At 43.3% G+C, this 25,418-nt stretch overlaps 1 protein-coding gene across 1 annotated transcript in view; it reads right to left on the minus strand.

The window, feature by feature from the left end:
- The window catches only part of ALK (ALK receptor tyrosine kinase), a gene marked incomplete at both ends in the record, with an annotated part of 721,303 nt that overhangs the window by 370,936 nt on the left and 324,949 nt on the right, over window positions 1-25,418 (minus strand). The gene's annotated exons all lie outside the window — the stretch shown is intronic.

Consider the following 25,418-nt stretch of genomic DNA (forward strand, 5'->3'; position numbering starts at 1 on the left):
GCAGCTGACCAACCTGCCCCAGGTGAGGCTCAGTGACCTGCCAACAGGAGTTTTAAGCAATGAAGCCAATTTTATTCTTACAGGTGTAATGTTTCTACAAAGCTCTTCTGCCTCAGTAGCAAGCATGAGATGAGCCCTAGAAAGCACTTGGCATTCCTGGAAGTAGATGACTTTGCCTCCAGAGCTACCCTTCATGGATCTTCCCAGAGGGGCAGGAACTGACCTTTCACTGGGAACCCAGATTTGCAAGCCAGTTATAAATAGGGGTATTTGTCAGAATACTCTGTAGGGATAACAGCATAGTCAATAATTTGAGGCTGTTTTCAGAAAGAAGTAAAAATGTATAACAATAACAGTAGTAGCAATAACTACAGCTTCTATGTACTGGCCACCTCCTCTGTGCCAAGCATAAATTGAGATAGAGACTGCCACTCAAATCAATTCCAGATGTCGATGCCAGCGGCACCCTCAGGTCATGCACTGTTGTGGCAAATGATGTAATGATTTTCTCACTTAATCTTTACACAAACCCTAAGAGAGTAACACGATTATATCAATTATTACAGATGAAAAGACTGAAGCAAAGAACCAAGTCCAAGGAGATGAAGACAGTAAATGGTGGGACTGAGGTTTGAACGCGTGTTTTACTAGTGTATGGTTCCCTGCTGGTGAGCATGAATGGCATGGAAGGATAGACGGTAAGGAGGTATTTATCCCATGACCCTGTTCAGTGACTTATCAAGCTCAAGGGAAAGTGACAAGAACAACAGATGGCAAAGGAGAACCATGAAGTATCAATCAGGTAGACTATGGGAAAGCCATGGTTGATAGCCACTGGATGGAGCCTAAACAATGGGGAAGAGCTCCTGGGATCCACTTCTTAGATTATTCAGCAGAGACTCCTCAGCACAGACACCAATCTTTCTTAACCACCAGCCACCATGTTCCCCTGGGGTTGGCTTACCATGTGGAAAAGCAGGGCCATAAGACAAAGGCAGCCAGCTATGCCTCGCCCAGTCACCACTGCACAGCAGCAATTTAACAGTACCTTGCAAAACGGATAGATTGTTATTCTCAGCATAAACTCTCCTTTACTCTTTAAAGGATTTTATTACCCCTTGAATATGATTTTGATATTGGCGAGATTAAATTAGAGCAGTTACAGAAAAGGGAGGAAGATAAAAAGAAAGAAAAGAGAAGGTCTAGGAGCAGGTGTGGGAGACCGCTGTTAACACTCCCAACTCTGTGCGACAGAACTCAATCAACTTTTGCTGCCTTTGGTGATTCTTCCAGTGTGGCTAGTTATAGAGTGTCATCTGGCCTTGCTGCAAAGGACAAGTTAAACCTGGTTGAACTACAAACTTGCAGAGAGAAAAGCCAGGTCAGGAAAGCAGGTAAGTGGTTAAGCCAAGGCCACCCTGCATGGCCACTTTGCCTGGATCACTTTATGAGCATCCAATTTATTCCAGCATGTTCATAATGGTCACTCATAGTGGTTGAATTCTCATTCGTCATAAAAATAGGGCAGGTATGGTAATTAATAGTGCAGGCCAGTAATTCCAGTACTTAGGAGGCGGAGACAGGAGGACCACAGGTTCAAGGCCAGCCTCTGTAATTTAGCAAGACCCTGAGCAACTTAGGGAGATCCTGTTTCAATAAAAAATAGCTGTGTATGGGACATGTACTTGTATTTCTAGCATTTGGGAGGCTGAGACAGGACAGGTTTAACTATTTAGTGAGGCCCTCCACAATTTAGTGAGACCCTGTTTCAAAAGAAATAATAAAAAGTAGGGCTAGGGATGTAGCTCAGAGGCACAATGCCCCTGGGTTCCATTCTTAGAACTGCAAAAAAAAAAAAAAAAAAAAAAAAAAGGAACTCTTAAAAGTCCAAGGAACCAAGGTAAGAATTCAGAGAAAGAAGTTGTCACATTATTATTTGTAGGAATATAAATTGGTTGATGATTTCTAAAGGACAATTAGGCAAGAAGCTTAAAATTTGGCCAAGTCTTAGCTCCAGCAATCCAAAACTCAAAATCTGCCTAATGAAAATTACTATGGTGGTGAGTAAAAAAATGTAGGTTCCAGAATATTCTAAGAACAATTTCTTCCAATGGCCAAAAAAATTGAAACAGACAAAAAGGAGCATGATTAAATGAATTGGTGCAGACAATGGAAATAGGAGAAAAGGTTGAAGGAGAGTAATGAATGACCAAGAAGATCACCATGATATATTTCTATGTAATAAAAAAGTCACAAAACAGAGTTTCAGGATGATATATAAACTGTGTATGTAAATATATGCAAAGGATAAAAGAGATTGAAATGATATGCACCAAAATGGTAAATGTGGAAATCTTTAAGTCATAAACTATGAGTAATTTTTTTCTGGCTATCTTTATTTTCCCAGTTTTCTACAATAAATACATATGCTAGTTCTTAGAACTTAAACTAAGTTCAATTAGTGATTTTTTAAACATTCAAGGAACTGTGAGTGGTTTTTTAATGTAAATGAAGAAATCATAGTGCAAGAGAGACCTTTAAGAAAAGCCAGTCATCTTGGGTGACCAAAGGCAACAGACACCACATGATACCTCTTGGTTATCTTATGGGGTGTCTGTATTTTTACACTATAAATGACTTGATAAATAGCCCTTTGTCCTTGCTGACAGATTACCTATTGGTATAGTGAGATCACATGACCAGCACCCAGACAGACTGGCTTTTTCTACAGCCAACAGGCAAGATCTGCTATTATTTTATATCTCATTTTAGTTATAAATGAGCAGGGATTAAGTTCATGCCATTCTCCACATGCCCACACCTGCCCTATGCTTGGCACATAGTAGGTACTCAAGTACCTCCTTAAATCAACCTAGTTTTTGTCTGCTATGTTTCTAGCAGGGTTGATGTCTGAAAGACTTTTACCCAAAATGATAAGATGCGACACAATCACACAATATTTTTGACTTACTGCTACACTTGGAAAAGTTCTCAAAGTTTTGCATGCTCTTCGTCTTTAGGGGGAATTATTGCACAGACTCACTGAAACCCTGCCCAGGGCGAGACCAGCCAGGTTTGTACTTTCCAAAAAGAAGTGGAAAAGATGAAGCAATTATCTGGAGAGTTCAGGTAAAATGTCAGCTTTCTGCTGAATCCCTTTTCTAGTCTAAATCCCATTCCATTTCCAAGAAAACATTTTCCTGATTTATTCCGCTACGTTTTCTCAATTCCTGGTTTACTTTCAGAGAAGGCTCACCCTATTAGCATTAAATACTGGGCTTGGGGATGTGTGCACCTCGTGCCACCGCTTGGATGAATATTTTACCATGAAAAATGGGCTTTAATAACGGAACGTTGAGAGAGATGACACAGAGATGATTTACCAACGTATATATTGTGACATATTAAATTGCAGACAGTTTGGGTGAGACTGAGTCTTAAATGAAACATCCAATATTTGCACCACCACGCAGCCAAAGGAACTGCAGAAAAACAAGAGCGCAGAAACGTCCATATGTCACTGGGAGCAGCGGGGCCAAAGCCAAGCCCTCCCCCTTGCTTCCAGCCCTCCTCAGAAACGGCTCTGCAGTGGGTTTGTGCCGAGCTGCGGAGCACTGAACTGAAAAAGTGGTTAATTAATGAAAAACTTAAAATTCAGCAATGAAATTACCTTTCGCAGTGACTGACAAAGGCAGTATAAATAATTCAGTCTCTCTCACAGTTGATTGAACAGAGTGCTTTCTCCTCTTTTGTCAACAGCATAGAGACATTTTTTTTTTCTTTCCCCAACTGCCACATTTTATAGCGGCTACAAGTGTCACTGCTTAAGTCTGGCCGGGGAAATGAGAAGGGGCAGAGAAAATCTAATTGAGAACTGCCTTTAGTTAGAAATTCCAAAGGCATCGTGTGTTTCTCCAGGTTTAGGAGTGGAGTAGTGTCTCAAATTGTAGGTAGGGAGGTTTTCAAATGATGGATTTCTCACAACATCCACTCTGGGAGGGGAAGAGCTGGGGTGTAAGCTGTCTTTCTCACTGCCCTGCACCACATGCACATGGATCCCACAGCTTCTAAGAGGGGAGACAGGAAATGTGAGTGAATAGGGCCCCTGGTTAGGGAGATGGCGAGAGAGGGGAAGAGCTTAGATTTGGGATATGTGCTTCTTCCTTCCTGGCTCTTGCTCCCCTCTGTACAATTGGCCTGTGTTGCAAGTCTTCCTCTGCGGGGCTGGGAGGAAAGAAGAACTGCTTTGCAGTGGTGTGGCCGTGAGCAATGTAGCTCGTCAAAGTGACCCTTGTGTGACCTCCAATGTCATGCCAGGTCCCTACATGTCTTATCCCTGGAAGGAGGGGAGTCTTGTTTTGCAGACTCCTGCCTTGGCTCTCTGCAGGAGCCCTCTTTACACCCTTGGGAGAAGGCCAGAGACTTAATGCCCAGAGGGATTCCAGCCACACGTCACCATCCGCAATCCCTTTAGAAACAGACGGTTAATCTGAATCTGTGTGTTGCTTAAATGACTCCAGTTTCATCCACCATGTGAGGCTCCTCATCCTATCTCATTAATAGTTTCCATATATTCACACCTAGAGCAAGCAGGACCTTTTAGAACAGCAGGAACAGCAGCAGCAACAACATTAATGAGCGCCCATGGAGCCCTTCCAGTGCTGCGCTAGGTCCTTACAAAGATTAAGTTACTTAGTCTCATCTCTATAACTGCAGTACTTGGATAAATCACTTAGCTTACTGAGCCTCAGTTTTCTTGTTTATAAGATGAGATGGATACTACATTGTACCTCATGGGCCAGGGGTAATGATAAGTAGAAAAGTTCTTAGTCCAGGATGTGGTTCATGCCCCATCAATGAGGTCCAGAGCCAGCATCTTTTATAAATGAGGAGATAGAGGCATAGGAAAACTAATGGGGTTCCTTAGCCATCACTTCATCCAGGGGCGCGCAAGGGTTCCAGGCAGTACCGATTCTACCCCTGAGCACTAGCTCACAAGTGTGATTGGGTCCTTTGTTGTCCAGACTGTGTAGGAACTTGAGGGGAACAGCCTCAAAGTATAAAAAATGATCTCAGCCCTAAAGAAATCTCCTGTTTAACTGGGGAGGAGACTACCACTATTGAAACAATTAGCAAATCTCCTTAATGACAGAGCCTCTGGGTAGAGTTTATCCTTACTTCCTAGGGGAGGCTGCTCAAGATTATTAAATTTTCATTCGGCTCTCTAGGGCTTGTTTAGAACTGCACACTTACACTCCTTATAGCAAGGAAACAACGATTAACACCTAGGATTCTAGCAGATTGAGAGAGAGAGAAAAGACAATTCAGAGTGATCAATTCTTAAGATATTACAAAGGCACTGGGTCTGGAAGATGAAGTTTTAAAAAAGAGTTGATATATGTGTATGTAATCACCCATGCATAAGAAATTGGCTTAACTTTTAGAACCTCTTCTCTGAGGGAGTTTGGCAAGTTTGTCCAAATGCTGCTCAAGGATGAGAGAATCCTAGGAGTGTTTTATGTGGAAAGGGAACAGTGGAACAGAGTGTTTTCAGACTCTCTGGTTTGCAAGAGATCCTAAGGGCCCCCAGTCCAATTCCTAGGGTAGCAAAAGCCCTCGGAGAAATCTCTTTCCCAGCACTTGGTAGAATACAACTCTAGGAAAAGGGTCCTTAAAGCCTCTGTCAGGCAGTGCTTCTTTCTCTTAGACTCCTTTTTTCTCTCTAAACAGTAAAGCTGGCTGGTTGGGAGTGATTTCCTTGGCAGAGACCATCCCTGTGCAGAGAGCAGATGGTGCGACCATTTTATCCAGTGAGGACTCATCCGCAGAGACAAACTTTTATTTACCTGTTTCTGAGAGAGGAATAGAATAATACTGTTCTCTTAGCAGCCTTTTGAACTAGAAGCAGGAAGCATAAAATCTTTTGAAATAATTATTATAATAAAATCTTCTGTTTATATTAAGGATAATCACAGAGCAGAGGCCTGAGGAGAGGGGAAAGAGAGAAAGGAGTGTGGAGAGGCAATTGGGGGAGAGGAAAGTAGAAATAAGGGAACATCAAAAGAGCTCATGGGCCTGGTGTGTGTGTGTGTGTGTGTGTGTGTGTGTGTGTGTGTGTGTGTGTGTTGGATCTGGGGGTATCTCACTGCATACTCTTCACCCCCTCCATGAAAGATGAAAACACCCAACTCTGCAGAGGGACCCACAGCCCACACATAGAAGTCAGGGACAAGCCAGAGGTACCCAGAGACCCACAGAGCTGGCCACAGCCACACGAAGAGATGGCTTATAACCAAAAAGACCTGCAGACGCAAGGACACTCGTTGCGAATGCAACGAGCCTGACCAGACCAAGCCAACCAGAGGGAGACCACCTCATGCACGCCTGTACCCGAGGCCAGTCACATTTTTTATCCTGCAAAGTGGATGGAGTCTCTCACCACAGTTTAAAGGAAACCAGGCCCGTGTTGAGCGCATCATTTTCCAATTGCGGTGCTTTATTTGGACTAGCTCAGCTGGGGTCACTTAGGGCCGCTGTGGGTTTGTTCAGCCCTCACTCTCTATGGGGGCTTCTTTCTTTGGAGATTGCACTGTGAGGCAGATTTGTGGCGAGGTCTTGAACACTTCATGGAGAACAGAGGATTGCCAGCCTGTCAGAGAGGTAGCCAGACACTATTCAAATGGAAACTTTTAGATTGAACCCCAACTCCTCAGATGGCAGGCCCAAAGGCTCTGGGGGAGCCTGGTGCTCTCCTGGGAAGATCCTCATCCCCTTCTCCTCCTGGGTTTGACCACACTGTTGTCTCAGCTCCTGGGCACTCTGGCTTTGTGCTGTGGGGATTTAGCCCATGACCAGCTTGCCTGCCACACCCCTCCTTCCACTGCCTGCCAGACAAATCCATACCCTTCTTGGCACCTCTCTATTCTCATGGCCCTCTCTATTTTTTTCTCCACGGCTAAACTTACCACAAACATAATGAAAAGCTCTTAGCCTGTGAACCCCTCTCCACCGGTAGCTCCTTAGGAGGGAAGGACCAAGCCTGCCCTATTCAGCTCTTGTCCCAGTTCATCTGCAAGAACAGTAGACGATGTGAATGAAGACTTCTCTTCATTCCTAAGAAGGTGCCTCTGATTCCCGCCTTTCTCTGGATTGTGGGAAGGGCCTCCTTCTTAGCCTTCCCTTCTCCCAGCACATTCCTTCACACAGCCCTCCATAGCAGACTAGAGGTGTCCCTGCACCTCTCTAAAGCAGAACACCCTCAAAGAAGCACTGTCCCTCTCGGGCCCTGGCTTCTGAGCTTATCCTGTCTTGCTTTAGATCCAAAGTGTTTTTTTCAGGGAGCCCAATTTCTAGAGAAATAGAATAACTTCCTAGCCTTTCTTTTCCCTTCCTGTCCTCCCTCCCCACTCACTGAGGATAGCGTTCTGTCTGATTTCCAGAACACCTCAGGGCACCCAGCTGCTTCATAAACACCTGGCGGCTGAGGGTCATCAGCCATGTTGGTATGGCTGAGCCATGTCTGTTTAGTTGCTGAGGCAAGCTATGGCCTCGAGGCCAAATTCAGCTAAACACCTATTTTTATATGGGACTCAGGTAAGTATTTTTTATGTTTTTAAATGTTCAGGGGAAAACACAAATACTTCATGACATGTAAAAATTATATGAATCCAAATTTCAGTTGTCCATCAATCAAATATTATTGGAACACAGTCCTGTCCGTTCAGACACAGATCATCTAGGGCTGCATTCACGCTTCCATGGCAGAGCTGAATAGTTAGTTGCAACAGACAGTATGTGGCCCAACGAACCTAAAATATTTACTATTGGGATCTTTATAGAAATAGCTGCCTCCTAATCTAGACACGGGGAATTGAATAATGAGCAGGATAAAATCTCAGCTTTCACAAGTGGACTTTAAGGAAGGAGACAGACAATACACAAAATCAACGAGTGCTCTGGGGAGAGAGAGAAGAGAACAAGAAGGATCGATTTGATGGGCCTAGCGGGTTAGTAGGAAAGAGCTCTCCGATGAACGGCCTCCTGCACAGAGACCTGAAGGGTGTCAAGGAGCGGGAAGATGTAGACATACAGAGGAACGAATTTCAGACAGTGGAAAGGCCAAGTGCAAGGACTCAGAGGGAGGAGAGCCTGGGGCCAGCACCTTCCATCTGAGAGATGTTGGAACAGAGCAAGCAAGCTCCACTGTGTGTATCTTGGATGGAAAGACAGTATGGTGCAGTGGGTAGAACGTGGCTCTGCCATCTGAACACCTGCATTGGGATTCAACTGTGCAAGGAGGCTTGCTCTTACTGCTCCATGCCCCAGCCTCAGGCTCCTGACCATCAAAGCAGGGGTATTACGCCTCTTCCCTCTCTGCCTCCCAGAATGTTCTTCAGAAGTTTAGAAGGCTCTTTGTAAACTGATCCGCATGTGAGGCGTTAAGAATCATCACCACAGGCCCCTCCTGGCCTATCTGTGTTGGTGTTCTTGGCTTTTGATTTTCAGCCCACCGGGGTTGGCTACCATTTGTCTTGAATTTTCTGGGACAGCCTTGATTTCATATGTTTGGTCCTGCTGGTCCCATAAACCACTGAAATGTCCCATAAAGTCTCATATTTCAGCTTCCAAACTATATCTCCCTGACTCTTTCTCACACAAAGTGCCTCTTGGCAGGCCCTTGTTAATGAAGATTTGGTGAGAAGAGCCTGACCTCTGGGCAGGTGGGCTGGAATAGGTAAAGGGCCCTAGAATTTCTCTGCGACAGGGGCTCCTGTAGGTCTGTGTTTTCTACCATTTTGCTGTTGGGGAGGGGAGGTGGCCCAGGACTCTTCTCAGCTATACCTCGGGTACTGGGAGATGCCAGTGGACCTGCCTTTTCTACTCTGGAAAATGGGATGGGGCACCATCCCACACATACCTCTTCCAAAAAGGAAGCCTTCAGGATGAAGGTGAGCTTCCCTAAGCTCGGATGCCTGAGAGATGCCTGCCAGAAAAGTCCGCGCAAGAGCTGGGTGTTCCATTATTAATATGCATCCTGCGACAACTTCAGAGTCCCGGAGGGCAAAACCAGCAGTGCTCCAGCTGCAAACACAATTCCATTTCCCACCGCAACTCTCCCCTGAGAACCTCTAAATCAAACCTCCATTTGGAATCGCCTGAACTTTGCTGACAAACTTGGATTCCTGAAGTGGCTACTCCGGGTGAAAGTTTTCATGGAACTCAATTAAGCACATTGATTGTGGTGGGTTCTAAAATAACAGGAGGCAGGCAGAGATCCATGAAAGGACACGGGCCGTGTAAAAACAACTCTTAAGAAAAACTGCCAAAATAGTAGCTTTGAGCTTCTTGCAAGATTCTACTGGCACAGTAATCTACAGACTTATTTTCCGGGAAGTGGTGAATCTTTTAAGCGGGTTTTGTCAGTTTTCATTCTCCTTAGTCACTGAAATTGCACTGAGGCATGAGGGCAAATGATAGGCTCCCCGCCCCCACTGTAGCCCTCTCCCCCGACCCTGTCTCCTAAAGGATCCTGGTAGCTCTGTGACATTTTAATTTGCTAGAATGAGACAAAATGTAAGCAGGCAGGCTCAAGTCTGTGCATTTATCTTGCTTGGGGAAAATTAGTGCTGGCTCTAGAGCACACCCACTGTATACACCAATGAAAAAACACAATTCAATTTGTGTTGGCAGCTTTAGGAGAGCAAGGCAACCATTTGTTAAGTGCAGGGTAATTCAGCGCCTGCTTTTGCAGAGAGGCTGCGCCAAATCCCCAAGTTGGCGATTTTGCCGGCAGATAAGTGAGCTTCCGGTCCTCTGGAAAGTTTCTTAGCAGAAGATTGCTCTTCTGCAGTGCTGTGGCCCTACCATGGTGTTTCTAGTAACCAAGTCTGCCAGAGTCCCCAAATGTGCCAGAGAATGGAGTCCAGGGGGCTTCACATCGGGGCCCCAGTTGATGTGAAAGCAGAGTGATGCAGGGTAAGTGTTTGTATATGAGAACCTACTGTGCACCTCCTAAGCCTCCCCAGTCAAGACCTGCCTACTGGCTCCTGAATACAGCTATGAATGAGGAAGAACTCCCAAGCAACTCCCATTTTACTGCCAGATGGTAGGTGCATGGGGGAGGGTGTAGAGACTGAGGCTGACTGATCTGCTGTCAATGCCAGCAGGGCGAGGACCAGGTTCTGCATCCTCAGCATGTGGCGATGTTTGTCCCTCCCAGGTCTGATTGCTTCTCTGTGCACACAGTGCCCAAGGAAAAGCCACCTGTTGATCTCTGATGCCCCTAACAGCTCCAAGGTCCTTGGAAGGGCTTTGCCATGTATGTCACTCTTCTTGGGAGTCTCGGTCTGTATCTATGTTCTTATAGGAAATAGCACTGGAAGCTTGTAAGATAAACCCTGATGTGTTTGGGTTCAGATCTTAGGCTCATCTCAAGATTCCCTTTGAATTATTTTACCCCTCTGTGGACCAGTTGCTACATTTGGAAATAAAGATGCCCACTTCAGGTGAGCTCAAAGTAGATGACATTGGTAAAGTCCTCTTTTACACAGCACTGGCGCCCACGAGGCACTTAATAAACCATATTCCCTTCCTTCTCTCAAGTGTGGCAAGAGAAAAGAAGGGATTACAAGAGCAGTCCACTGTTGAGGATATGCCTCCTTGTCTTAAATAATACAGATAAAAATGGTGGATTCAGGGGAGGGGTGGGGCTGATCAGTCTGCATGGAGATTCAGGGCCACAATAGTTGAAGGATTAGTGAAGGCACAGAGAGGAGACAAGGGTCTGCTCCCAGGAGATGCAACTGCTCATAGCAGGACCATTCTTCCAGCACAACACTTGCCACAGAACAGCTCCTCACTTGTTCCCAAGAGGCCTACAGCACTCATCTGGGACAAAATCATGTGCTTGGTGGATCTCTGCGCCAGTTCTCTTGTGAGTTGTCAGGCGATGAGTCCTTTTTAGCAATCCAAACAGTCAGCCTCGCCTAGTTCTCAAGAAGCAGGAGACGAGGCATCTAGCAGGCCCTGGTGGCACCCCCTGGTGGCACTGGGCTCTTTTCCCTGGGCAAAGAGAAGTGAGGGAGAATCTTGATGTAATAGCTTAGGGAGGGGTGGCAGGATATTGTGCCCTGTATTTACGTGGTGTCTGTTCAAACACCTGAGTCCAGGATATTAAAGAATCATAAACCACTGAAGCTGAAAGGGCCTCTGAGATGGCTTATTCCAGTGTTTCCCTAACCATGCCCTGTGGAGTGCTGATTTGAAGCGTGGCCTCTGTAACAGGCATTTCTTCCTACTTTCAACCAAAACTGCTCCTGAATCAATCAATCAATCTCTCTCTCTCTCTCTCTCTCTCTCTCTCTCTCTCTGTCTGTCTGCTGGGTTGCATGGTCAGTGATGAGTTCACCTGAAATAAAGTTTCCACTGCAGGAAAAGAGGCACTATCGCTGAAGCCACAGGGCTGGCTGCTCCTGAGTTTGTGTTTTATGGTCAACGAGCCCAAGGGACAGAGAGCTGAGGATACCTGCCCACAGCCATCCAACGGGTTAGTGCAGATCCCAGGCCAGAGCACCTGGCTCGCTCTGCACTGAGACCTTTTGGAGTGGTTGGTTTGTCAGAGCATTTCTGCAGCATCTCTAACCACCTCTGCTCAATGGGTCTGGGCATCTAGAGATCACTATTCAGTACCAAAGAGCCCAGTGCCAGGGTTCAAGCCTTCACCCTATAGCCAAATTTGTCATGTGACTTTGAGTAAATAATGTTGACTTTGAAGTGGCTCGTCTATAGATATTCCTGAGGTCCTTTCCAGCTTGAGAATTTCCCGAACTTTAAAGATAACTTCATCCTTGTTATCAATTGGTATATTGCATATTAACTTGTTGTAAAAAAAAAATAGGTATGTGCTTCTCCTTTCTATCCTTGCAAACTTCAGAGGCCTTCAAGACCCCCATGACTTAATTTGATCTTCAACAAGGTGAAATTCTTGTCCACGTGGAAATAACACAATACAAATGTTCAGCCTGACTTTGATGGTCATATGTATGAAAAGAAATCCCTAAGAGCCTGCCACGTACTCTTGGCCATATCCTCCTCATATCTGGCTGATATTTTGCTCTTTTCTTTGAGGTCCTGCAAATAAACCCAGCCTATGTGAGCCATCAGAGACTTCTCCAAGAGCACCCAATACATGCCGGCTAGAGATTTTGTGTATAAAGTAAGCTCATCAGACTAAGAAATCGAGGCATCAGAGGCCTTGCCTGGAGCTGTTAGGGGTGTGGAGATAGTGCCTGCCACAGGTGATGACAGTTCCAAGTGCTTTGGAGACTAGCTATGTAGAGGAAAGGTTAACAGACCCCTCAGCAAAGACTTCAGTTTTGACCAAGCACAGCTCATGGATATATTGCTCCCAGAGAAGGCATAATTCTAGGAGTCAACAGCTTCAAGTTCTTCACCCACCACAGCCCAGACTCATTGTAGGAAAAAGCAATGATTCACTCTGAGGCTTCAGAACGGTATTAAATTACTTGTCCATTATTCTTTGATTTATCCTGGGATTGGGCTGAGACATCCCTGCATTGCTTTCTCCTCTTCACCCACCCACCTCCGTTGCCACCCCTGCTCAAACATCCACAGAATTTATAACACAGATACTGGCTCTCAGACCCAGGCCTGTGGCATTTTCTTTCTGCCAGGGGTTTTTGCTACTGTGTCGGTTTTATGCATATGTCCAGATGATTCTTATATTAAGCCACAGGAAAAAAAATTCAATTTGTTTTTTATTAAAGTCCAACTGCTGCCCTGCCAGTCAAACCCATTTATCTCACTGAGCAAGGACTGCTCATGTCAACCCGTGATTACCGTGCGCTACCTCGGTAACAGCCCGCTGATTATCCCAACATCTGAAAAGCTGCCTTTTGTAAATTACATTGCAACTAATGAAGCCCAGATGCACTTGCTTTGGTGTCCTCTCTCTCTGCCTTTCTCTGTCACGCACGGGAGCCAGACCACAAGGCCAGTACTGGCATCCGAATGTCATCATTACCGAAGCCGAGGACTGCAGGGCCAGCCGCAGTGAGGGTCCCCTTTCAAGCTGCGGCTATGTGGACATCAGGTTTGTGTAACCCCCCTCAGACTCATTTGCTTTCCCCCAAAGTTTGATTGGGAGGCAGATTAGAGCTCCATTATACAGTGAACACAGAAAACCCAGATACCCGGCCACACTTTAATTTGGGATAATAAGGAAGATGAACAACATGTGGAGCCGATCCTGTAGGTGCAAGGGCTGTGATTTTTAAATTACGCTAAGCAGATGTGCAGGGGAAAGTTGCCATCCATATGACAGCTTAGTTCAGCTTGAACAAAGACAGGCCCTGACGTGGTTCGGGCCTATTTATGCTGCCCAGTGGTACAGAATCCAGGAAGCTGAACTACAAGCTCACGCCATGGTCTCAGTAGGGTCAGTGCTGGGGCATCTGGCTTAAACACCCTTCCTGTCTGGCTTCTTCATGTTTTAGGCAAAGAGAAAGAAGAAGCAAGGGCCAGGGTGAAGGAATGAGTCAGTATAGGTGAACCTATGGTGTTTCTTTTCTCAAGGTCAAGGTCTTCTATGTGCCTCTAAGGCTATACCTTGTGGTTCTTCAGAGAAGTGCAGAGAGCAGAGTCTGTGCAGAGTGACAGCTCAGAGGAAGGTTGGAATGCACCTGGAACCCCAGAGCCAAGGGAACGCCTCCTAGACCACTCTGCTGACCACTCTCTGCTTTCTCTCTCCCCAAGAGGGAGGCTGGAAAGGGGGAGGTTGTTGGGCCTTGAGTTCTAGGCTACAGGTCAAAACTAGAGAAATTGAATTTCCTTGAACTAAGAGCCAGAGCTCAAAAAATAAATAATAATAATGGGCATCGTAGATAACCAGGGCAGTGAGGATGGAGTGCGGGACCCCTCGGTTCTAGATCCCCAAAGCAGGAAGAAGTCACTTCTTAATTTTTTATTTCCAAATGGAATAATGTTTGAGAAGACTGAGTTTTGGGATCTGCTAAGTTTTTGCTTGAAGATTGTTTACAGGACCATCCTGCTTCGTTTTCTTGTCTCTTAGGCTGAGAGAAAGGTATGGAAAGGTCAAGACTAAAGGAAGAGTGGGCATGAAGGAGTATGTGGTGGTTACAAAGAATGAGATATGGGGTAGTGATTCCTGGAAAATTCTACCTCCGCCCTATCCTTATTTGCAGATTCAACCAACATTTATTGAATCCTGCCTGTGCAAGGCACAGGGCCAGCACTGTAAAAACATAGACATAGCTCCAAGTTAGTTCCTAACCTCATGATGTTTGCCCTTTAGTAGAGAGAAGATCTGCATTGACAGAACTATATGTGGAGAAGAGAATAGGGTAAACGCCCAAGTGTGTTAGAAACATAACTTTATACAGGTGCAGCAAAGGGAAACAGCCTTCTTGCTGAAGCGAAGGAGAAAGGAATGTTTGAGTAGACCTTAGAAACTATCCCAAACCCTAGAAGAACAGGCACTTCAACTTCTTTCTGTGTGTGTGTGTGTGTGTGTGTGTGTGTGTTATTGTTGTTTTAATTTTTTCTCAATAGAGAATATATTTTGTTCTGTATTGCAAAAATAGCACCTAGAGTTTGGACAGAAGCTCATAGGACCAGTCTGATAATTAGGACCTAAAATCGGGGCCTCAGGATTGAGTGGGTGCCATGAATGTGAGAGATTGTTCAGACACCCTATCCTGGACATTCTCACTTGTCCTGTACCTGCTAGGCTTCTACACGGCTTCTGCAAATTAAAGGGAATCTGAAGTGCCATCTCATTTCATTAGTTTCTGTGTTGATGCTCTAAAGAACTTTCACCTGCACAGTAATTCTGGGGAACAAGATTCTCCAAACCCTGACATCAAGATTCTCTTTCAAGATGAGATCACATGTGTTTCATAGGCAGAGGGAGGGAGGGAGGGAGGGAGGGAGGGAGGGAGGGAGAGAGAGAGAGAGAGAGAGAGAGAGAGAGAGAGAGAGAGAGAGAGAGAGAGAGAGAGAGAGAGAATTAGAGAAGACCAACATTTCTTTCACCATTGTTTAGAGATGAAGGAACTAAAGCTGGGCATGGTGGCACACACCTAGAATCCCAGTAATTGAGAGGCTGAGACAAGAGGATCACAGGTTCATGGACAGCCTCAGCAACTGATTGAGATCCTGTTTCAAAACAAAAAATAAAATAGGGCTGGGGTGTAGTTCAGAGGTAGAATGGTCTGGGCTCAATCCTAAGTAACATGAGAGAGAGGGGTGGGGAGAGAGAGAGAGGGGAGAGAGAGAGAGAGAGAGAGAGAGAGAGATGAATGGATAAATAAATTAAGTTACATAGACATGGGATGATTTGTCCAAGGTCACTTCTGATCCGTGAAGAACCCTGTCGCCCTGCCTCTGTTGATTCAAGAAAATTTACCAATGCCACCAAGCTTCCTGTTTCTTTGTGAGACCCCCATTAGAGCAGAGCCCTCTCCATAGAGAGCACGAGTCAGACATGTCTTGATTCTAATTTCAACCTTTCTTGACCTCTGTTTTTCTGATTTTTAACAGGAAGATCAACATAGTCCATCTGTTCTTTTCCTTTTCCTGTTCCAATTACTATGAGAAATCTGCTTCCTTCCTCCCTAAAACAAAACAAAACAAAAACAGAAACCATCTTAGGTGCGATTCTCTGATCTCTAGTTCCTGGTAATGGGGGCCTCTCTTTCTTGCTAGTTGTCAGTTATTCTTTCTCTGGCAAATATAACCACCTGATGAGCCAGATAAACTCTTCTACGAAAAATGTGGGATTTTAACAGGGTAAGTAGCTGGCATATGCCTCCAGGGCATTGTACAGCCTCCAGTAGTAATCTCATTATCTGCCTACATTTGTTTACTAAATAAATGAGACAACCTGTTTATTTATCATGTAAATTTAATTAGAGACATGATTTTATTTACATTGTCTATCAACAGTCACCACCTTCCCCAGCTCGGCATCCTGACCATTCTAACTATAGCATGAAACAATACAAATTAACTTCTGTTTTTCTTGGATCCTGGAGCATGAGGGGGCAGAATGCCAGAGGCAAAAGCAAGATGAGGTATGACAGGAGGGCTGGAAACTGAAAAGAGAGAGCCCTCCCCAAACAATTCAGTATAATAAAAATCTCATCTATTATAGTTAGATATAAAACATCCCCTAAAGAACTCACTTATTAATATTTAGAACTGATGTAATTGAATCATGAGGGTTGTAATCCCAGAAGTGGATAAATCCATTGTGATGGGTTTACCTGCGTGGTACCCAGTAGACCAGTAGGGTGTGTCTGGAGGAGGTGGTCCCTGCGGGTGGGCCTTGTAGATTATACAAGGTTTCTCCTCCCCCTGCTCTCTCTCTTGCTTCTGGCCTGCAAGCTGTGAGGAGCACAGCCCATGTGCTCTCCCTCCCTCTGCTTCTCAGTGCCATATCTTGATCCCTAGTTCTCAGCCTCACATGGATGGACCCCAAAACCATAAGAAATCTCCTTTCCTCTAAGTTACGTGGTCAGGTCTTTAGACTGGCAGTGAGAATGCTAACCAGAACATCATCAAATCTGAGTTTGGCTTCTATGAGAAGTCCCTAGGAGCCACCTGTGAGCCAAATCTGGCAGTATCAAATGCAAGAACAAGATGTTCATGGTGGGCTAAGTCATTCCATGAAGTCAGGTTTCTTCTTTTATTATTTGTTAAGTGGTATTCTCCTAATTTTACAAGCAATGACTATTCCTGGGATTTTTTTTTTTAATCAAAGGGAGGGATCTGAAGAAAGCTAATGGCTGGTTCATCTGGATCTTATCAGAAATTTGGCAAAGAAATCCATCAAGTAAGCCTAAGCAAAGCTGGATTAAGCAAATGTTTAGTTAGTGGTGTGCTCTGTGACTCTCGGGCATTTGGAAGAGGAAAACATCCTCATACCCAGGTGATCACAGAAAAACACACACCACCCAAGTGTCTGTCGAGCTCATTCCAGAGTGGCAGGTGGAGGTGCCCTATAGCTTTATCCTGGAGTTCCTCAACTGATCAGAAAGTTTGTGATTTGCACCTTAGTATAATGACTGCACCCTATAGTTATAATTTATTTATGTATGTGTGCATTTATTTATTTGGTACCGAGGATTGAACCCAGGTATATTCTATCTCTGGACTATACTCCCAGTCCTTTTTATTTTTTATTGTGCTATTTTGAAGCAGGATCACACTAAGTCACTGAGGGTCTAAGTTGGCGATGCTGGCATCAAACCTGCAACCCTCCTGTCTCAGCCTGGGGGTTACAGGTGTGGGCCACCATGCCCTGCTGACACAGCCTATACGTAAGGATCACTGTCCACATGGTCACCATCTTTATTCAGACTCTGTTGGGGGTCAACCCTCGGTAGAGATAGATGTAAAACATTTTCCCTGGTCACAGCTTCAACACACTTATTTTTGTTAAGCAGCTGGTTTGATTTTACATTAGATACATGGTGAATTTTGCAACAAAAATACATTTCATGTTTTGTGCATACTGCTAGGAGACCTATGACCACGTTGTGGTTTCTACTATGAGGTACGTCCTACCGCATGGGATGGTTTTCTACTGAGGACATTCCAAGGTCCATAATAATTGTCTCATGATCATAGTAATGTTGTCTTTGTCTTTCCTAATTTTATTTTGCTCATTTATTTATATGTTAAACCCTAATTTTTTTAAAATAAGGCAAGCTATGAGTGTATAATTTTTTACTTTTTATTTTGTGGTACTGGGGATGGAACCCAGGGCCATCGTACCTCTGAGTTACATTCCAAGTTATTATTATTATTATTATTATTATTATTATTATTATTATTATTATTATTATTGTTGTTGTTGTTGTAGTACTGGGGTTCCTGGAAACCCTTCTACCTCTGGGCTACACTCCCAGACCTATTTTTTTTAAATATTTTTTTATTTGGAAACAGGGTCTCTTAAGCCAGCACGGCTGGCTTCAAAACTGTGCGACCCTCCTGTCTCCGCCTCCCAAGTGCAGGGATTACAAGCGTGCGCCACCACGCCCAGCTTATTATTATTTTTTTGAAACAAGGTCTCACTAGGTTGCTGCAAAATTGCAGTCCTTCTGTCTCTTCCTTCTAAGTAGTGAATTACAGGTGTGCACCAAATGCCTGGCTTTGGCAATCATTTTTACAAAATTGAAATAAATCAAACATTATCTAAAAGTTCTTGGTTTTTTTCCACAGATTCATGAACATTTTTATGATATTAAATATTTAATAGGTAACACTTTACTTGAACTTTTAACATATTTTCTTCTATAATAATGTATGAAATATTTTTCTAGAGCATATTTTCCTTAGAGTTTTAAATTATTATCTTAGGATAAATTTCTAAGAGACTCAATAGTTGGAAGAATATAAAACACTTAATGTTTTTGATAAGTATTGCACAGTATCTTTCCAGAAGTATGGCTTCAGTTTACATTTCTGTTAGCAGTACAGGAAGCATGGCTAGTTTAGCATAACCACCCTGGATTTATTGTGTTAACATTATTAACAACTTTTAAAATTTTTAATTTAAATAGTTTTTAATTTGCATTTTTGATTACCAGACATTTAAATTATTTTCCATTCCTTTATTAATCTTTTTAGTTCATTTTTCTTTGAATTGTTTTATCTAATTGCCTGTTTTTCTTTTGGGCATACTAATACTTACTTTTTATTTATGTGAGGCTTTTATGTACAAATATATAAAGTATTTTCCTATTACTTTGGGAAAATAAATTTGTGTTTCCCACAAATTTATTATCCATTTTGTTATAATTTTTTATTACATCTTACTTCTTATGTGATTATCTCAACAGATTCTTTTTAATTTAATTCTTATCTGCATTTGAGGATGAGATAGCTATCCATACATATTTTCTTTTAAGTTTCAAAAAATATTTTTATCTTTTAGATTTAACTATATTTAGTGAAAATCCACCATTAATCTTGATATAGTCTGGGTTTTTTGTTGCTGGTACAAGGCCTGGGCCTATGATAATACATTAGTTTTCTCTATGATCCTCTGGGCTAGTGGTTTTATCTAACCTAGGAAACAGGACCACTTTTTTTTTTTTGGTGGTACTGGGGTTCCGGGGTTCCTGGAAACCCTTCTACCTCTGGGCTACACTCCCAGACCTATTTTATATTTTATTTGGAAACAGGGTCTCTTAAGCCAGCGAGGCTGGCTTCGAACCAGTGCCATCCTCCTGTCTCCGCCTCCTAAGCGTGGGGATTACAAGCGTGCGCCACCACGCCCAGCGAAACAGGACCATTTTTAGCGTACTTTAGATTGGCCTCTTTGGAGATAGCAAAACAGGTAACAAGTTTTACAGTGTGTAGTGGAAAGAAAATCTTGCCCTCCCTCGTGGTGGTCACCCACTAAAAAGTAAATATACAGCCTTTAAACATGCAGGGAAAGTATCCAAATTTCACCACAATACATGTATCCTTTTTCTTTCTACCAGATTATAACAAATACACAAAAAACAAAAGCCGAGGAAGCAAAATCATTGAATTGGTTGAGGGTGATAATTTTATAAGACTTTTAGCTGAGTGTCAGATTCAATCTGACAACATCCAGGATGGAAGAGCATTGGAATTGCCTGAGGATATGGGATGCAGGCTTCCTCCCATGAGGGCGGGCCTGGACCAGTGCTTTCCATCTGCCTCTCCCTGCTCCTATGCCTCTTAAGCTGAGCAACAGCCTGAGCCTCGTTCCCATAGAGGCCTCTCTCTAAGGGTGTCAGGTTAGGTGATCCCCTGAGGCACTGAGGAGGAAGGAATATATTCCCTCTCCATACAAAGGAGGAACAGAATGGTCCTGTGTTTCGAACCTGGGCACAGATACCAAGTCTCTGGCCTGAGTGATGAGTCCTGGATGTTGCTTGAAGTATATTCTATTGGTCTTTCAAAACTGGTTTAGATTGTACGCTTATTTTCAGCACAACTCACCCCATTAATTTCACAATGAAGTATAAAACCCAAGATGATATGGACCCTGCTTTTCTGAGCCATTGCTTCTCCTTCTGCCTCTGCAAGAGTGAATACATTTATTTTTCTTCCCCCCCCCCCCAGGAGATAAACTAGTTGGAGGATCCAAAGGTCCCCGTCTTTAAAAACACTTTCTTTTCAGTGCAGCCATGTACTAACGTGTTTACTCTTTAGCCTGTAGCAAACACTTAGAAATTTGCTTTTAGTTTTCCTAAGAACATGGAGCTACCAGGAGCTTCACTTCTTGTTTTTGATTTCTTTTATTTTGGAACTTCCAGACAAATAACCAGTCCATGAGTGATGGGCAGTTTTAGTAAGTTCAAAAATAAATAAAGGCAAAAGACTGTGTTTATGTTGTATTCAATATTCTTTTATGTGCAAAACATAAAAATTATAAAAGTAGTTTATCCCACCCCAAGCAAGAATGTATAGCAATATCAATATGTTGACTAAACACTGCGGGCCTGTGACAGGGGAGAGAGTTATGCAGGGAGAGCAGAGCTCCATAGAACACAGAGTCTCCCTGGCTCTAGCCCTTTTCTCCATTCTTAGACGAAGAGATGCTTTTTACAGCTCAGGAAGCCAGGGAAGGAATCCATCAGAGTTTGGGTTGACACTTTTCTGTCCCTATTCTGGACAGGTATACTTTGATTTATTCACATCATGGATTTAAATGGGGTTACAGTTTTCCCAGGCCTGTCTCAGGTTCTTCATGGTATCCTCTTTCACTCTTAGCTCTCCATTGGGGCAATGGGTAATGCAGTTACTGTAGTTATTAATGGAGAAAGAGATGAAAGGGAAATTAAACTCTCTTTTTTCTTTTTTTTTCTCTCTTTAAATTTGGAAATTGAGGTAAGGAGAAACTATTTCAGGGGCTGACATTTTTTTTTTCGTAAAGGATCAGATAGTAAATATTTTAGGTTTTATCAGCCAGATGGTATCTGTTGCAAATACTCAACTCAGCTGTTGCACAGAAAGCGGCCAAACACAATATGTAAACAAATAACCTTGGCTGCATTCCAACTGAACTTCATGAAATGGTGCAGAAATTTGGATTTCATATAATTTTCACTAGTCACAAATTGTTTTTTGTCTTCTTATTTTTTTTCTTCATTTAAAATGTAAAATCCAAGCAGGGCGTGGTGGCGCACACTTGTAATCCCCGCACTTGGGAGGCAGAGACAGGAGGATCGTGCAGGTTCGAAGACAGCCACGCGCGCTGGCTTAGGAGACCCTGTTTCCAAATTAAAAAAAAAATGTAAAAATAGGTCTGGGAATGTAGCCTGGATGTAGAAGGGCTTCCAGGAACCCCAGTACTACCAAAAATAAAAATAAATAAATAAATAAATAAATAAATAAAATAATAAAATGTAAAATCCATTCTTAACTCATAAGCCAGATTGGGCAGCACGTTGTAGCCCCCCTTGTGTTATTCTTAACTCCTTCATGAACACACTGGGTTCTGAGAGGTGGCCCCTTGGATCCTTCTCTCTGCACACACTCGCATCCTCATCAACATTTATATTTATATAACTGGAACACAAATGTGAGGTCTGAGAGCCTTAGTGGTGGAAGAAACTTTATCATCTCTGCAGTATTCAACTACAGCCTGAGTAGTGATAGGTGAGATGTATCATAAGTAATTTTCTACCGATAATAAAGTACTCAAGCTTGCAAGTGATTTGTGCCTATTTATAAGTTAAAGCAGATTTGACACTCTGGCTATAATAATGCTGTTCTCCCTCACTTGCATTCTGCTTTGCTTTCTCCAGGTAGGAGAGGGATCTGCTGTGCAATGGCTGAGGACTGAGGATGAGAGGCAGGACACAGGCCATGATGTCCCCGAGCTGCCTGATGAGAGTGAAGACTCTTACCTAATCCTACCTTGGCTTTCTTTAGCTGGAGAAACTTCTCTGCAACAGCCTTACAAGGCAAAGTTGGGAAAAGGTATGCAGTATTGAGTCTGCACAATGATGTCTGAGGACAGAGAGGCCAAGCAACTTGCTCAAGGTCGTACAGCTTAGCAACAGTAGAGTTGAAATTGTAATACAAATCTTTGGTGACTGATATTTGTGGTTTTAACTGGACTTACAGGGTTCGGCATCACAGGTTTCAGAGAAACCTAAAGAACTCAGAGCCTGCTATTTTCAAGCTGTGACTCCAATAATATTCAAGAACATTAACTACCCCGACTTTTATTGCACAGAGCTGGGTCTTCTTCATGGCACAGGTAGATGTACTATACCCATCTTATGGATGAGTAGGCCACCTTTAGAATATTAGCTAGATAAAAATAGTATAATAAATACTCAGAGACCTGACATAAATATTTCTGTACATCAGAACTGGCTGCCAGAGAGTGGGCATTCCTGTGCCAGGAGGAAGTCCTTTGGCAGAACAGATAACAGAAAACAAAGTACCCTCTAGTAAGCTTGGCAAATTGCCAGTTTGGAAGGACTGTGGGGTCATCGTGGCAAACGCTCTACGTGCTAGGGAATGAGATACTACTGAACACATTACAGAAAAGTCGCTCCAGGAACACCATCCGCCCACAGTGAAAGCTAGCTTGTCTGCTTGTCATCAAAAGAACTTCTTCATCAGCCAACAATTTCATAATCCAAAGGACAGTGGGAACAGATGCATATAATCTTGACCTGGAGGCACTTTAAGAATGAATGTGTTCTTAATCATGAGACAATTGAATTATTCTAAACATAATGTCGGTGGTGCTTTTGTTATAATTTCTCAAATATTGATTATTCATTTGTATCACACTAGTCTACAGCGTTGGGCCGAATCATGCATGGTTTCGGAGTTTGTTTTCAGTTGTTTATTTTTAAAGGTTAAATTTTTTACATCCAAACTCATGTTCATGTTCTGCTGACAAAGATTCCTTGCTTGACTTCTATTAAGCCCATCTGTGCACTCCTTGGTAAAATTCAGTTTTAGCCAGAATCTTGATAATTCAGTTCAGCAAAACCACTCAACTCATGATATCTGAGTACCTTCTATAACCGATCATATTCTTCATCCTCCACTAACACCCAGTTATAACTGATCAGCCAGGCCTGTCTTCAGCAAGAATCCAGTTAGTTTGGCTTAAGTAGAATCCCCTTTACCCTAATGTTTCCTTTTAGTGACCTTCCCTCCATTCTCCCCACCTTGCTTCTTGATTATAAATGACCACTTATCCATGCTGTTTGGGAAGGGGCTGAGTCAACTCTCTCCTTCATGACAAAATCCCATTGCAACAGTCCCTATGCCTACTAGGATGGTCCTGAGTAAAGTCAGCCTCCCTATGCTTTAACAAATGTTACTGAATAATTTTTTCTTCAACACCGCAGCCCCCATATGCAAACAAAAGACCAATGCCATCTAAACTAATTTCATTTATCAGATCCTTCAGAATCCCTCATTCATTCCCATAAGCTCAATTCTTCACTCTTTTCTTTTTTGTCACTAGGAAGAAGTTCAAAGTTTTACAGCTTCTCTTAAGTTTGCAAAAGCTAGCTGGCTTACCAGTGCATCCAGACAGCCACAGCTGGGATGATAACCAAATGGAAGCAAGGAAAGGGATCCAGAGAAATGGGCAAGACGACTGCAGAGAGGCGAGTGGGACTGGCCAGCTCTCCAACTACACTTCAGAGCTGTGAAACATTAATGTTGAGGGCTGGAGAGAGGGAAGAATACGGAACACCAGAGGCACTGAGTAAAGGCTAGGCTCCGCTAGAATTTAATGAGATGGAAATAAACACAGAGCTCCAACGCAACACTTCAGAGACTGTGTTTTGGATTTTTCTTACTAAAAATCAGAGAGAAGAGGGAGGCCAGGAACCAAACCAGGGAAGAGAGAGGAGAAAGAGAGATGAAAGGAGAGGAAAGAGGACACCTAGTTAAAGAAGGAAGAAAACAAAAATGTGCCTTTTCCCTCAAAATAATCAATTCGTAGAACCTCAGGTATGTATTACACTGCTTTCCCTGAGTAGTGGACTGTGCATCCTCATACTTGCTAAAAATCAGGGTTAACATAAACCCTTGGAGCTGTCACTACTATTTTTCTGTACCTAAGTTCATTTTGGGGTTTACTTTTCCTGTTGTCTTTTCTCATAGGCCCTTCTTATCCTTTTTGGCTTAAGATCCCTTTTTGCCACTCTTCTTAAGATGCTCTTTATATCAGTACAAAGTCAAGGCTCTGACACTGAAAGATGGGGAAACTGTCCCTGGAAATCCTGCTCTCCGAACCCTCAGCACAGCCTCAGAATGGGGTGGGAAGTGGTGTGGGAGTGAGGAAGGGGCCAGGACCTCTGAGTTGCCACCAACTGAGAGTTAGTGTTGGCTCTTTGAGTACTCAGAGGGGTTCCAGAATACTTTTCTGCTCTTTTTTGGTTTCTTCCTGATCTTCATGTCCTTCTCAACCCTCATCCTTCATACCCATAGCAGCATCAGGCTCTCCCCAGCCCCATCACCCTGTATCCTGGATCCCTGAGCATTTGGTTGTGAGGCCCAATGTATAATGTAATCCAGCACCTTGCTTCTCTCAGATCAGGTCTGAGCCATTCTTGGAAGCTCTTGGAAGTTCTCTCTGCTGCTTACCCTACCATGACTTCAACATGCTGCTCAGAGTTGGAGAACTTCCCTCTTGACAGAAGTATCAGGGTTGTCTCCCCAAGATAAAACTGGTTGAAAGAGGGAGTATAGAGTGTTTTTTCCTTCCCACACCTGGGAAGAAGGACAGCTGGGGGCCACAAAGCCTCCTTTTCCTCACTTCCTGACTGGCATAGTGTTATGTAGCCAGGAAAATAGAATAATTTACAGATAAAAATAAATAATCCTCACTCCTGATCCCCTTGTAATGAATTGAACATTGTCTCTCAAAAGATATGTACTAGTTCTTGGTCTAGGGATATGGTGGTAGAGTGCTTGTTAAGAATGTGAGAAGCCCTGGGTTCAATCCTTAGAATGGTAAATATATATGTATATTTATATAATATATATTTATATATATTTGACACATATTGGTCCTCAACCCTGATACTTGGGTGTTCTTATTTAGCAATAGGGTCTTTCCAAATGTAATTAAGTTTACATAGACCTGAATCTAAAGATAAGTCACCTTATAAGAGACAGGAAAGAAGTGGAGTCACAGGGAAGACATGTGAAGAAAGACGCCAAGATTGGACTCTGGCTTCTACAAACCCAGGAATACCAGGAATCACTGAGAGAGGCAAAAATGGATTCTCCCCTAGAGTCTTGGAAGGGAGTGTGTCCCTATTAAACTTGATTTTGGAATTTCAGCCTCCAGAACTGTGAAAAAAATACATTTCTGTTTTAAGTTTCCCAGTTGGTAGTAGTTGATGATG

The sequence above is a fragment of the Muscardinus avellanarius genome (assembly GCF_963383645.1).
Source record: "Muscardinus avellanarius genome assembly, chromosome: 15".
Taxonomy (NCBI): domain Eukaryota; kingdom Metazoa; phylum Chordata; class Mammalia; order Rodentia; family Gliridae; genus Muscardinus; species Muscardinus avellanarius.